The following is a 12,323-nucleotide window of genomic DNA, read 5'->3' as shown; positions in this document are numbered from 1 at the left end:
GCTCCATGTGCAGCTTTTACTTTCGGCCCAGAGTTCTCTCCTGTATCACTTCCCACTCGAGCCGTTCCGCTTCCTCCTCTAAAGAGTCCTCTGCGACTTTCAGGTCCTCCATGTGTACATTTTTTAAAATAAATTCTCCACACAGAGATAAAATATGTGATACTTGTCTTGCTCCTCTTAACAGGCTCATTTCCTATTCCGTAAACTTTCCTGTTCACTCAGTTGCTCACTTAGCAGGAATCTGCCCATTGTGGAAAGGATGCAAAGGGGCACATTGCTTTGGACAGCGGGCTGGCATTCCTTACAAACTCTGGAACCTAGCAATCATGAGTCTGGCTTTTCTTGACTGAGTCTGCAAATACATGTATACATAGAACTCCACACAAGACCATTCATAATTTTTAAAAGAGCAATAAGGATGTTCGAATGGACTTTGGGATCCCATTCCCTATGGAGGGCTACTCTCTTAACCTAGACACATGAGGGAAGGTCTAGGCCCTACCCCAAATGATGGGACAGACCTTGATTATGCCCCATGAAGCCTCACCCTCCCTGGGGAGCAGAAGGGAGATGGGATGGCGGTCGGTGGGGGCCATGGGAGGATGGGAGAGAGAGAGGGAACTGGGATTGGCATGCAAAATAAGATGGTTTCTAATTTAAATAAAAGATAATAAGTTATAAAACATGATGTTCTTTAGAGGTAAATAAATAAATAAACTGGAGTACATTCATGTACAGAGTACTGTTCAATAATAAAATGATATAAGTCGGGTATTGATGCCAGCACTTGAGAAGCTGAGGAGTTTGAGGCTGGCCTGGGCCTCATAGCTTGATTGTATCAAACAAAGAAAAGACACAAAATGAATCTATCTTTAGTACATATTGCTATTGGAAGAATGCCAATGTGAGAGAAATATATGCCTAGGATGCAGATTCTGCCCACAGTAAATGATAAAGGGAAAAAGATTAGGCAGTGAGGGGCCAGGTTCCTATCTGGGAAGTAAAACTATTAGTATGAGACTGTGATGACATAGACACATAGGACATTTGGCAAAACACAGAACTGGGTAACATGATCAAATACATGCTAACCAAAATGTGACCTACAGCTAATGATAAGGTAGCAACACTAATTCACAAATACAGCAATTGCACTACATATGCAAGATACAGATAACAGGAGAGACCAGGGGAAGACGGAATGCATGGAGCACATGAGAATTCTTTGTATTTTTTGCTCAAGTTTTCTAGAAGCCAGAGTTTTCTTTAGAAAGCAGAGTTCATTAAAGAAAAAAATAATCAGCCTACTGCATTATTCTTAAGATGTAATAGTTCTAAATAATTCCCAATGTAATAATTAAAAATTATTTTAAAGTCCATAGTTTAAAAAACCATTGATATCTTGTGTAAGACAGACTGTCAGCTCCACTGGTTCATGCTACAAAAAGAGTGGAATTTCCATGGCAGACCCCCTGAATGTGGGTGTCAGTGAGGAGACCTAGGCAATCTATGGGGATATGGGTAGTAGATCAGTATTTATCCCTGGCACATAAATGGACTTTGGGTGCCCATCCCACAATAAGGGATGCTCTCTCAATCTGGACACTTGGGGGAGGGCCTGGGCCCTCCCTGGATGCTAGAGATCCCCCATGGAGGGCCTTACCCTCACTGAGGAGTGGAGTGGGGATTGGGTGGGGGGGGTTGGAGGTGCTGGTCAGGGAGAATAGGCGTGAAGGGGAGAGAGAGGGAACTGGGAGTGACATGGGAAGCATGCTTGTTTCTAATTTAAATATATAATAAAGATGTGTTTAAAAAAAGAAAGGAGGTGAAACAACAGGATATTCTGAGGACATACAAGACATTCTCACCTGCAGGGAAGTTTCTTATGCTCAGGAAGTAACCAACTCAAAGGCTTCAGGAAGTCCCTAAAGCTGACCAGATACACCAGGTCCTGACTCTCTCAGTATAGACAAGCTGTAAAGAATGCTGAGAGACACTCTCAAACAAGCTGAGCTTCAGAAGAGCCTCAGATGAGCCAAGTTGCCTGGAAGAAGCACAGAGCAGCTAAGCCACCCAAAAGAGTCAGACACAGCTGAGCTCTCTTGAAGAGACTCAGACCACCTGAGCCGCCAGAAAGAGGCCATGTTCCAACCCACAAATGGTACAGTGTGGCTGTCTAGTTTTCATGATCTGTCACCCATGCTGGAGTGACTTTTTGGTGATATACCTGTCTTTGAGTTGTCTCTGCTTCTGTAAGTAACCCCATTAAAACTCCTGAATCCACCCCCCTAAAAGAATGATCTGTATTAAAAAGATTAAAAAATAATTTAAAATATTTTGATCTTGAATGATTTTTATAATAACTGTATCTCACCAAAATATGGACCTAGATGGATCTAAGATTAAAATGAAAGTATATAAGTATTATATATTTTCAAGAAGTATAATTTGTGTGTGGGAAAAATAGAAAATGAAACTCCCTTGTGGAAATGTGCAAATACACAAAATTAATAGATTCTCTCCAAACTGCCAACAATTTTTCATGCATTCACAAAGAGATAATAAAGATAGCATCCCATGATCTTTTAGGAATTGTTTATACTGCCTAAAATAGCAAATTAAAAAACAAACATGAACAAAATATAAATATTCAGAAATGAAAATTAAGAAGTAAACAAAATTATTAAAATTGACAGTAGTGAAGGAGACACTGGTCAAAGAAAAGATGGCAGCCTGAGGTCTGGAGAGCTGGCTCAGCAGTGAAGGGCCCCTGCTTCTCTTGCAGAGGATCCAGGTTTGGTTCCCAGAACCCATGTCAAGAGTATGTTCCTCCAGTTCCGGGAATCTGATGCCTCTGGCTTCCACTGGCCTGAAGATACATACATATACTCAGGCACATGAACGTACACATAAAAATAACTATATATTTTTTTAAGTTGGAGGAAAAGATCAAAAACACCAGACTGATGATAATGCCAGACTTTATATACCATCTCTACTGGCAAGACTTAGTTCAGTTTCTCTTAAAACTGGGGATGTATTTGAAATAGTAGGTCTGGTCTAATATATGTAAAGCCGTGGGTGAGTTCTTTCTCCAACACTGAAGGAAAAGTTCTATGCATGGCCTGTGTTTGTTTACTTTTGGCAGCATCTATAAAATAAAACAGACAGAAGAGTGCAGCTGTGAGGCGTAGGTAGCAAGAGAAAGCAATATGGGCAAAGCAATGCAAGTGTCAGTAAGACACAAATTGTATTTTGAGAGTGTGAGCCAATCTTCAGCTATACCTTCTGCAAGACTGAGCTTGAAACGTTGCAACTCCAGAGCCAAATTATCATAGACAGTCTTTTGAGTCCTCTTAGTAGTCCTTTCTTGCTCTCCTCTGAGACTGACCTAATGACTTTGTGACCATTAGATAAATATACTAGTTTCCAGCCAACCAAAGGCAGGTGGTCTCTCAGACCTACAGCAGAGGCTGCCTTGCTTTACTGTAGCCTGCTTTCCTAAAGTTTGTACTAGTGCATTTTAAAAATATTTTGATTTTTAGCACCTTTTTTGTTGTTACTATAAGAACTGCATCAGACTGCTTCTACATTGGCCTATGAAATGGCCACTGGAGAGATGGCTCAGCAGTTAAGAGCACTGACTCATCTTCTAGAGGTCCTGAGTTCAATTCTCAGCAACCACATAGTGGCTCACAATCATCTGTAATGAGATCTGATGCCCTCTTCTGACTAGAGGCATACAGCAGATAGAGCACTTACATACATAAAATAACAAATATTTTTTAAAAAAGATGACTTTTGCTGGGCGGTGGTGGCACAAACCTTTATTCCCAGCACTTGGAAGGCAGAGGCAGGCAGATCACTGTGAGTTCGAGACCAAGCCTGCTCTACAAGAGCTAGTCCAACTACAGGCTTCAAAACTACACAGAGAAGCGCTGTCTCAAAAAAACCAAAAAAGGAAAAAAAATTGGGGGATGACCTAAATGTGTGTTTCTGGGTCAAGATCACTGGTACTTGATTTTAGAATGAAGTCTCTTGTCCCTTTGAAGTGAGACTTGGGTGTTTTTCATCAACAAAAGGCTACAATACAGTCATATTTTTAAAAAGATTTCAAAATTAGATGTGAGTTTAGAGATTTAGATGCCAGACTTTGTTCGACTAGAACTTTCAGCTCCCTCCTGTGAAAGCCCCATTCCTCTCTCTCCAAACCCTGCTCTCTCAGAGAAGCTCCAACAAAGAAAAGCTGCTAAAATCCCAGTTCCACATTCTTGGCAGCTGCAGCACCTACTCCCCTGCAGTTGCAAGCAGCTCAAGTCCCCACCAAAAGCGTTGCAATTGGGCACAAACCCACTCCTCACCTACAGGGAACATAAGTGCCCTGTTTTAGTTCAGTCATGTGATTTCTCCTGTTTCTTCTATGCCTCAGTCTCTGGGCACTGGAGGAGTCACAGGGAGTTGTTTTGTTCAAATTAAACCTGTTATCTTACTTTTTCAATGCAACTTGATCTGACTTACTGCATTGGTGAAGAAACCTATTATCCTACTACCAAGGTATAGAAAATCTATTAGGCTTAAGAAGGTAAGAGTTTATAAAACACAATGAAGAAAGAGTTTTGAGACGTGCTAAGGAACTGAACATGTGGAGTTATGTGTTTGTATTATAATTTCCTTACCATGGCACTGATAAAATATCCAAACAAAAGCAAGTTAGGGAAGAAACAGTTCCTTTTTTATTTTAACACAGTTCTAGATTCCAGTCCACTACTGTGAACCCCCAGAAATGTGCAGGCCTGGAACTGTTTTCAGCTGAAGGAAGATTTTACATATAATTAGGGGGAAGAGGTTACTACATTGTTTTCGTAAAGAACAAATGGAAAAAATAATGTTTTGATTGATCTCCTTTTTTTAATCTTAAAAAATTTGCCTATTATTGAATGCTTTTCTGGAATATGGATATCTCTGATTTGACAAATCCCTTAAAACAACTCATTTCATGTTTACATAAAAAAATAAGCACACTCTTGTTTAATAAAAACAGATAGGTGGAGTTTTATAATAACACACTGTATTTTTGCTTTTTTTTTTAGCTTTAGTTTTTGCAACAAATAAGGGCATGAAACCTAGACTGCTTTAAAAATTTAGATGACTCAGAATATCTCGTAGTGTCTTCAGAATATGACAGAAATATTAGAGGTAACTTCTATGTAACCAACTAGTACGTAAAATTCACTCTCTTAACTTTTTGGGTGTTTATGGATTTTATATATTCATGCAAACATGAAAGGGCTTGAGATTGCCAGAAATGAGCATCAAAATATAACAGAGGAGAGCAGGAGGACTTAGCATTCTCTTCATAAATATGATCATCGTTAAGCTCAAAGTCAAACATGCAAATTCTAACATTCTCCCTAAATCTGATACATAAACAGGAATCTTTTTGGAGAGGCTTAAAATAAGCAAAATGTGAAAAGGGGAACAATTCTAAATTCCACCTGTGATAGCCAGGGACAAAACAGCACTGGAAAATTCAAATTCACCTTGTGGGTTTACAGGAGGCCATCCTGAGACTTAAAGTGTCTTAGGCTGCTGAAGAGGCCCCCTCCACATCTGAAGCTCTACCTTCCTCCTAGTCCAGGGTTTGCATTTTTAACAGGTGGTGGCAGGTGCTTCGATATGCACATTGAAGTTTAATTTCCATCTGGGTGAACAAGAAGTCAGCTGCCTGGGGCCAGGGCTTATTTGCTGTGGACACACAGAGGTTTGCTCAGAGGATGCTAAGAGTAAAGAGAGTAAAGGCTTAACTGGGTAAAGAGGGAAAACAGAAAACTCCCTGGGATTAGAAATGATGGGTTGGGCAAATACTCTTTACAGCATTTGATATTTGCAATATGGAAATGAAATTCAGATCAGAAAAACTGCTTCATGTACTTCTTAAATCTCAAGGTTTCCTGAACTTTCTTTAAACTGAAACATCTAAGTTAAAGTTACATGCAGTTCCAGTGTACCCAGCTTAATCTAAGACATATTCTTTAAATAAAATTCTGTAGACTGAGTTTTGTTGAAATAGAAGTACTTTGTTGCAAAGAGTTATTATTTAGTGAAGGACTCTCACATAAAGAAAGCTTTCTGAGAAATTCAGTGAGAGATCCATTTTGTGAGCAATCTTGCTTTACAGAGCTATAAAACCTGGATGTCTAACTGAAGTTTCATGAGTCACAACTTTAAAATGTGCCCAGAAGTAGGAAAGTAGGAGGGATACTTGTGGAAGATTAAATAGCTCTGTTTGAACCCAACCCAAAAGAAAAAAGGAAAAAAAACTGCATATGCTTGAACTAAAATATTAACTCTTAAACACACACACACACACACACACAAACACACACACACACACAAACACACACACACACACACACACACACACACACAGACTTGTACATTTTTCAAATTTCCTCTTAAGGAAGAGTAGATGATAAAGCCACATTTTCCCCAAGGGAGGTTACTCCAAATTGTGTAAATACTTACATGGTGAAGAAGTTAGAGTGTTTATTATAAGACAGCAGTCACTCCAGCTATGCAGACACAGTGTTTCTTATGTCCTAGTGTCTTACAAGGCCCAGCAGTAACTTTAGGTTTATTCCTAGGCAGGGCGCTGCCTGGTATGTATCTTCCTCTCCTGAGACCACCCTTTTCCTATTTAAGACGTAGATAAAATGTAAATCCTCTACAGACCACTTGCAAATTTACAGGAAGATGCTTTTGTTGATAGGAGATAGTTCATTGAATCTTAGACACAGAATCATTACCTAGATGCTACAGTCTGTTTTTTTTTTATTACCTTTCTTCCCCACCAGATCCATTCTGCTTAGAATTCATTCCTATTAATTCCCAAATGCTCAACTTTCAAAGAAAATTTACATCATAAAGCTAATGACAATTAGACTTTTGTAAGCATCCAAATCCAGTTCCTTGTTCCTTGTAGTCGTTGTGTGAAGATCCTGGATTGTTCAGGAAAGGGATATGGAAAGAATATGAATGCCTTCAGAAGAGCTATTGTTGTGGAGCATATTAGCACACACTCTTTTTTGTACACTTTTTTATTATATATTTAAATTAGAAACAAGGTTGCTTACCATGTCAGTCTCAGCTCGCTCTCCTTCCTCTCCATACCCACTCCCCCCTCCAACCTCCCCTACCCCCTAGCCAATCCCCACTCCATTCCCCAGGGAGGGTAAGTCCCTCCATGGGGGAATCTCTAGAGTCTGTCACTTCTTTCTGGGGAGGGCCCATCCCTCCTCAAAGATTAGCACACACTCTTGATCCCAGAACTTGGAAGCAGAGGCAGCAGAGTCTCTGCCATTTTGAACCCAGCCTAGTCCACATAGTGAATTCCAGAGCAACCAGAGCTACATAAGGAGAGGCCCTTGTCTCAAAAGAAGAAAAATCAAAACAGTATTAATACAGTGTATAAAAGTAAAATTCCAGTTGGCAACTGATATCTCACCCTATAAGGACAATAGACAAAGAAGCATAGAGGAAATAGATCAGAATGGAAGTCACCTAAATCTAGCAGTAATGTCTTTCGACAGCACAGCATCCATGAGCAGACTTCTCACACTCTGTGTGATGGGCTAGGAGGTCATGGATGGGAAGAATTAACCGCTATTATTTATTGAGTGTCACAATGGACTGACCAATAATAAATAATGAAGAAGGTAAGGAAGTGATTTCAAGGGAGATTGAAATCTTGAAGATGGACCTCAGAAACTTCCTGGGAGAAAAAAGGGTACCATTACAACCAGAAGGTAACAATTTTAGCAGACTACACCTATATGTAATATGAAGAAACTATTATGTAATATACGTAAAATGTTCTATTGTATCTTTCATGACTCAAGGTTTAGATAGGACCCAAAACTATTTTGAGACCAGAAATTAGAATGTGGTTAGAAGTTTCTTTATTTTCCTCTTACTGTGTTACAATAGAAAACATGGCAGCCAACGTTCCTATTCTTGTATCTCACAGTGACACATCTCCTGTTTAAGGAAATAAAAATAAGATTCCAAAGAAGTTTTTGGTTGTTATTGTATAGATAATGACCTGTAATGGAAACAATACATGCACCTATGGTTTGAACTCAGTAGAACCAGCTGTTATGTTTGGCTTTAAAGAAGATAGGGTTGTTTGTAATACAGAGAAAATTATTACTTAGCACAGCTACTTAGAAAGTTTATATGGAGGTTAATCTCAGTGAGTTAACAACTTGAAACCATCCTTAAAATTACACAATAAAAGATGAATGCTTATTAAATGAACAGTGAATGAAGACATATCTCTTAGCATGAGCTATCTTGACATGATGTCAGTAGGAATAAATAGACAGGTCTATCTGATTTACCTTCCAGTAATGGGAAGCTGATGTTTCCTGAAAGGAAATCATCCATGACTGTTGAAACTGATACTGAGCAGTCCCATAATACAATCTAAATTCCATGAATGAGCAACAGATATGTAAAAGTTTTATCTGTGCAATCCACTGGAGTTTTGGTTTCTACATTCTAACATTCTCCCTCTCATTATTTCTATCTGAAATTTAAGTCCCTTGCTGTTAATAATCTGATGGCAATGATGAAAAATGTTTTCCTAGGTTAATAACCTGCTATAGACATGTTATTTAAACAACAATGTTAGTAGTGTGCAAATGGGATGTAGAATGAGATCATTAAAAGAAAAAATAAATAGCTTTGAGTATAATTAAAAGACAAAGCTCAGTGGAGATAGTAGGTCAGGTTAGGAACTAAGTTCTCAAAGACAGAGGCACCACTGTTAATACCTACCTGGCTTGGACATGGTCCTGAACAGACACTTACTTGGGGTGAGTGCAAAGCTATTTGAAGTCAATGAGTGAAGAGCAAGTGCCCTAGAAATTTTAATTTTCTCTCTAAGTTTCTTCACTGTTCTGCCTACATCTCCATCAATCAACAATCTTCCTGTATTCATGATGCCTTAACTCTAAAGCCAATCCTTACATGGCATTGTGCCCAGATGGGCAGGTGGCAAGGGAATAATGTGTTAGTGTTTGTATTTGGTTGACTAGCTTCATTCTTTGTGGTTCAAGACAGAAACTCAGTAGATCCCACCCTCTAGTGTGTACTGACACATACTGAGATCCCTCAGGCAAGGATGAACTTCTCTAAAAGGGGCCAGTGAAGACTAAGTAAGCCCAGCCTTTTCCTGTAAATGTCAGGCTATGGATAACTCTCACACTCTATGTGACACACTCTTCAGAAGAGATATAGGTTATTCCATGGGATAAGATTTGGTCATATATATTATAAAACTGATTTGGCTCTGTCTTGCTGTAGAGCAGGTGAACATGTGGAAGTGAGTGTATGTGTATACATTTAATATTCACTCTACACTAAGGCTTTTAGATAGTAAGTCCTCAAATTTCTTAATATGTTTGGCCAAATGATATTTAGAAACATTTAATTGAAAGAACTGTAAGTATTCTGCAGTAGAAGGCATCTCATTAAATCTCTATCACAAGACCATGGCTACCCCAGTTGTTCTTTCATTGATTTGTACATGGGTGATTAATTTGCATTTTGTTGGGCAATTATTGTATAAATAACTCCAAGAATGGGAATGCAAATATTGATTCATAAAGTAAGCCTAATCATGGCACCTATTCAAACAAAATAGAATATTGTAATTGTTTTTGCTGGAATAATTCACTATATTTATAAGAGATCTCAAACAAGGAATACTTACAATTATTTACTTTTTGAATATAGTATGTGCATTTAGGAATACATGCTTATTTGAGAGTATATATAGATAGTGCCTTTGTGCCAAGACTTTTGTCACTGTGGTGGTGAAGGTTCTTGTTGATCACTTGGGAATGTATCTTCTGACCACTTGATTCTTGAGCTGCTGCTCTGCAGTCACTCTAAGGACAGGGTCACTGCTGAGGGCCTAGTATTTCCTCATCAAGAACATGACTATAATGGCTTTTAAATTGAAGCTAAAGAAATAAAATTCCCACTGCAGTGTTAGTTATAAGAGAGGTACTCAATCTGTTTTAGACATAGACACACTTGCTTATAAAATGTCTAACATGTTTGTTTCATCCTCACAATTATACAATTAGGGAAGGCAGAACATCAAAGAAAACTGCCATGCACATCTCAAAAGCAAAGCTGAATCAATGGCTAGCAATCAAGAATGGCATGCCTGGCATTCAGTTCTAATTTTGAATACAGCATTTTTTTTTACCATGTTGCCAACTGAAGCTGAGATAGTTGAAGGAGCATTATATTGAAAACTATTATGTATGAAAGCAAATAATTGGGCCCAAATAAAAGAACTTTAGTGACTATAAACCTAACACAACTACATTCTAATTCTGGAAAATAACTCATGGACACTCCTATACCCACAAACCCATTCTCATAATCCACGAAACCACAGGAATGCAATTTGATCCCCTCTCTAGGAGGGTGTGAAAATCTCAGCACTGTGTTTCTTAGTTGTTCAGTTTCCTCTACAGTTCTTGATAAACCAGCTCTTCTGCATTAAGCACTCACAATGTGTTCATGGTTTTCAAACATTTCTTTCCTTTTGGAAACTTTTCTTTGTAATTTTTCATCACTGACAGTTGAAACAAAGCAATGGCAATGACGAAATATCAACAGTGTATTATTTTCTGTGTTCCTACAATGAAACAAAGACAGGTGATACACAGACTTGAGCACACCTACTTTTGTCCGATGGAGAAACAGTCTTTATTGAGATTGTCCTTAACCTCTGTCATTTTTAAGTATACCTTTCAAAACATTAAATTCTCAAGCAATTTCATTCTTTGCATCTTTTAGTTCTTAGGTAAAACATTCTCATTCATTATTTCTTTGGTTGTATTCTGAATAAATGCTTTGATTCCAATTTCCTTAGAGTTCCTTAAAAAATAAATCTGCTAACCATTTAGACAACTTGTTTTATGTGTGTGTGGCTTCAAATAGCTTACAAGTCCCTGAAAATGGACATATGTAATCATTGTTATTTGCAACAAATGTAATATAAATACTATTGTATCATCTTCAAAACAGACAGACAAGAAAAATACTAAATCTTGAATTAAGTGAGGTAGAGAGGTATTACAGTTGACTTGAATCTCATGTTTTAGAGCAAAGTCAAATGCAGTGACCTTCTAAATAAGCAGCCTGACACTCTGTGCTGAACATATGTTTAAATAATTAATGACACTATTGATGGAAATCAGTGTTTTATTCATTTCTAGAAATTTTTAAAATTCTTTGTTATGAAAATCTTTGCTTATATCAAGGATAGTAGTAATACTGTTTTGAGACAGTACCAAGAATTTCATCATAAGACATTCCTAATTGTGGAAACAACAAAAAGTAATTTACATCTTTCCCAAGGTATTATTAGATTTAAAATGATAGCTTCAAAGTTATTTTAAAAACATTTTGCTTTTGAAAGTTTAGGAATTAGGTTTTGAAAATAGTAAGCACAGCATTTCTCCCTAAGAAGTTAGTATGAGACAGAAAAACAAGAATAAAATTTTCTCTGAATTCATTTTCAAATGATGTGAAATCTAAAAGTCTTGTTATAGATTTCTTGTTCTTCATAAGGTCACTGGCTTATCTCTCAGGATGTTTCCAATTATTAATGGAAAATATTTTAGGAAATATGTCTTGTGACACAATTCATGCACCCCAATACCAGCGAGGTGACTGGTCTCTGAGTAGAACATGCGGGGAAATGTAGGCAGTTTCATTCTGAAAGTACATACTGTCATCACTATATGGACAGCTACCTTGGGTGTCATGACTACCTAGGAAGGCTTTGGTGAGAAAGAAGTGGAATGTTTTCTAGTGTACAGAAGGTGGGTCTTTTGCCATTGTCTCATCAGGGTGTGTCTATAATCATCAGCACAGTCACATCTACATCACATACAAAGTCAAACAGAAAAATAGTTGTTGGTCACTGTCTTGGATATCTTAAGAAAATAATACCTGGAGTTGATGTGCTGTGTCCAAAAAGAATCACAAATGCTCATTAAGGAAATTCCGTTTATTGACACAGTATTGCTTTTATGAATTGTTCAGAGTTTTACGCAAAGAGGTTACTGTGCCTATATTTTACTCTTTTATATGCAGGAATAAACTCATTGAGCATGAAACTAACATTGCTTTAAGTCCAGCACAATAGAATACTGAACCATGAAGTATTTTTAAAATTACCCTCCAATTCAAGACATTAGATAAAAACAAACATAGAACAAAGCAAGAATATTCAC

This window comes from Mesocricetus auratus, unplaced genomic scaffold (assembly GCF_017639785.1).
Source record: "Mesocricetus auratus isolate SY011 unplaced genomic scaffold, BCM_Maur_2.0 Super-Scaffold_4256, whole genome shotgun sequence".
Taxonomy (NCBI): domain Eukaryota; kingdom Metazoa; phylum Chordata; class Mammalia; order Rodentia; family Cricetidae; genus Mesocricetus; species Mesocricetus auratus.
The sequence above is the reverse complement of the archived record's forward strand: the minus strand, read 5'-3'. Positions refer to the sequence as shown.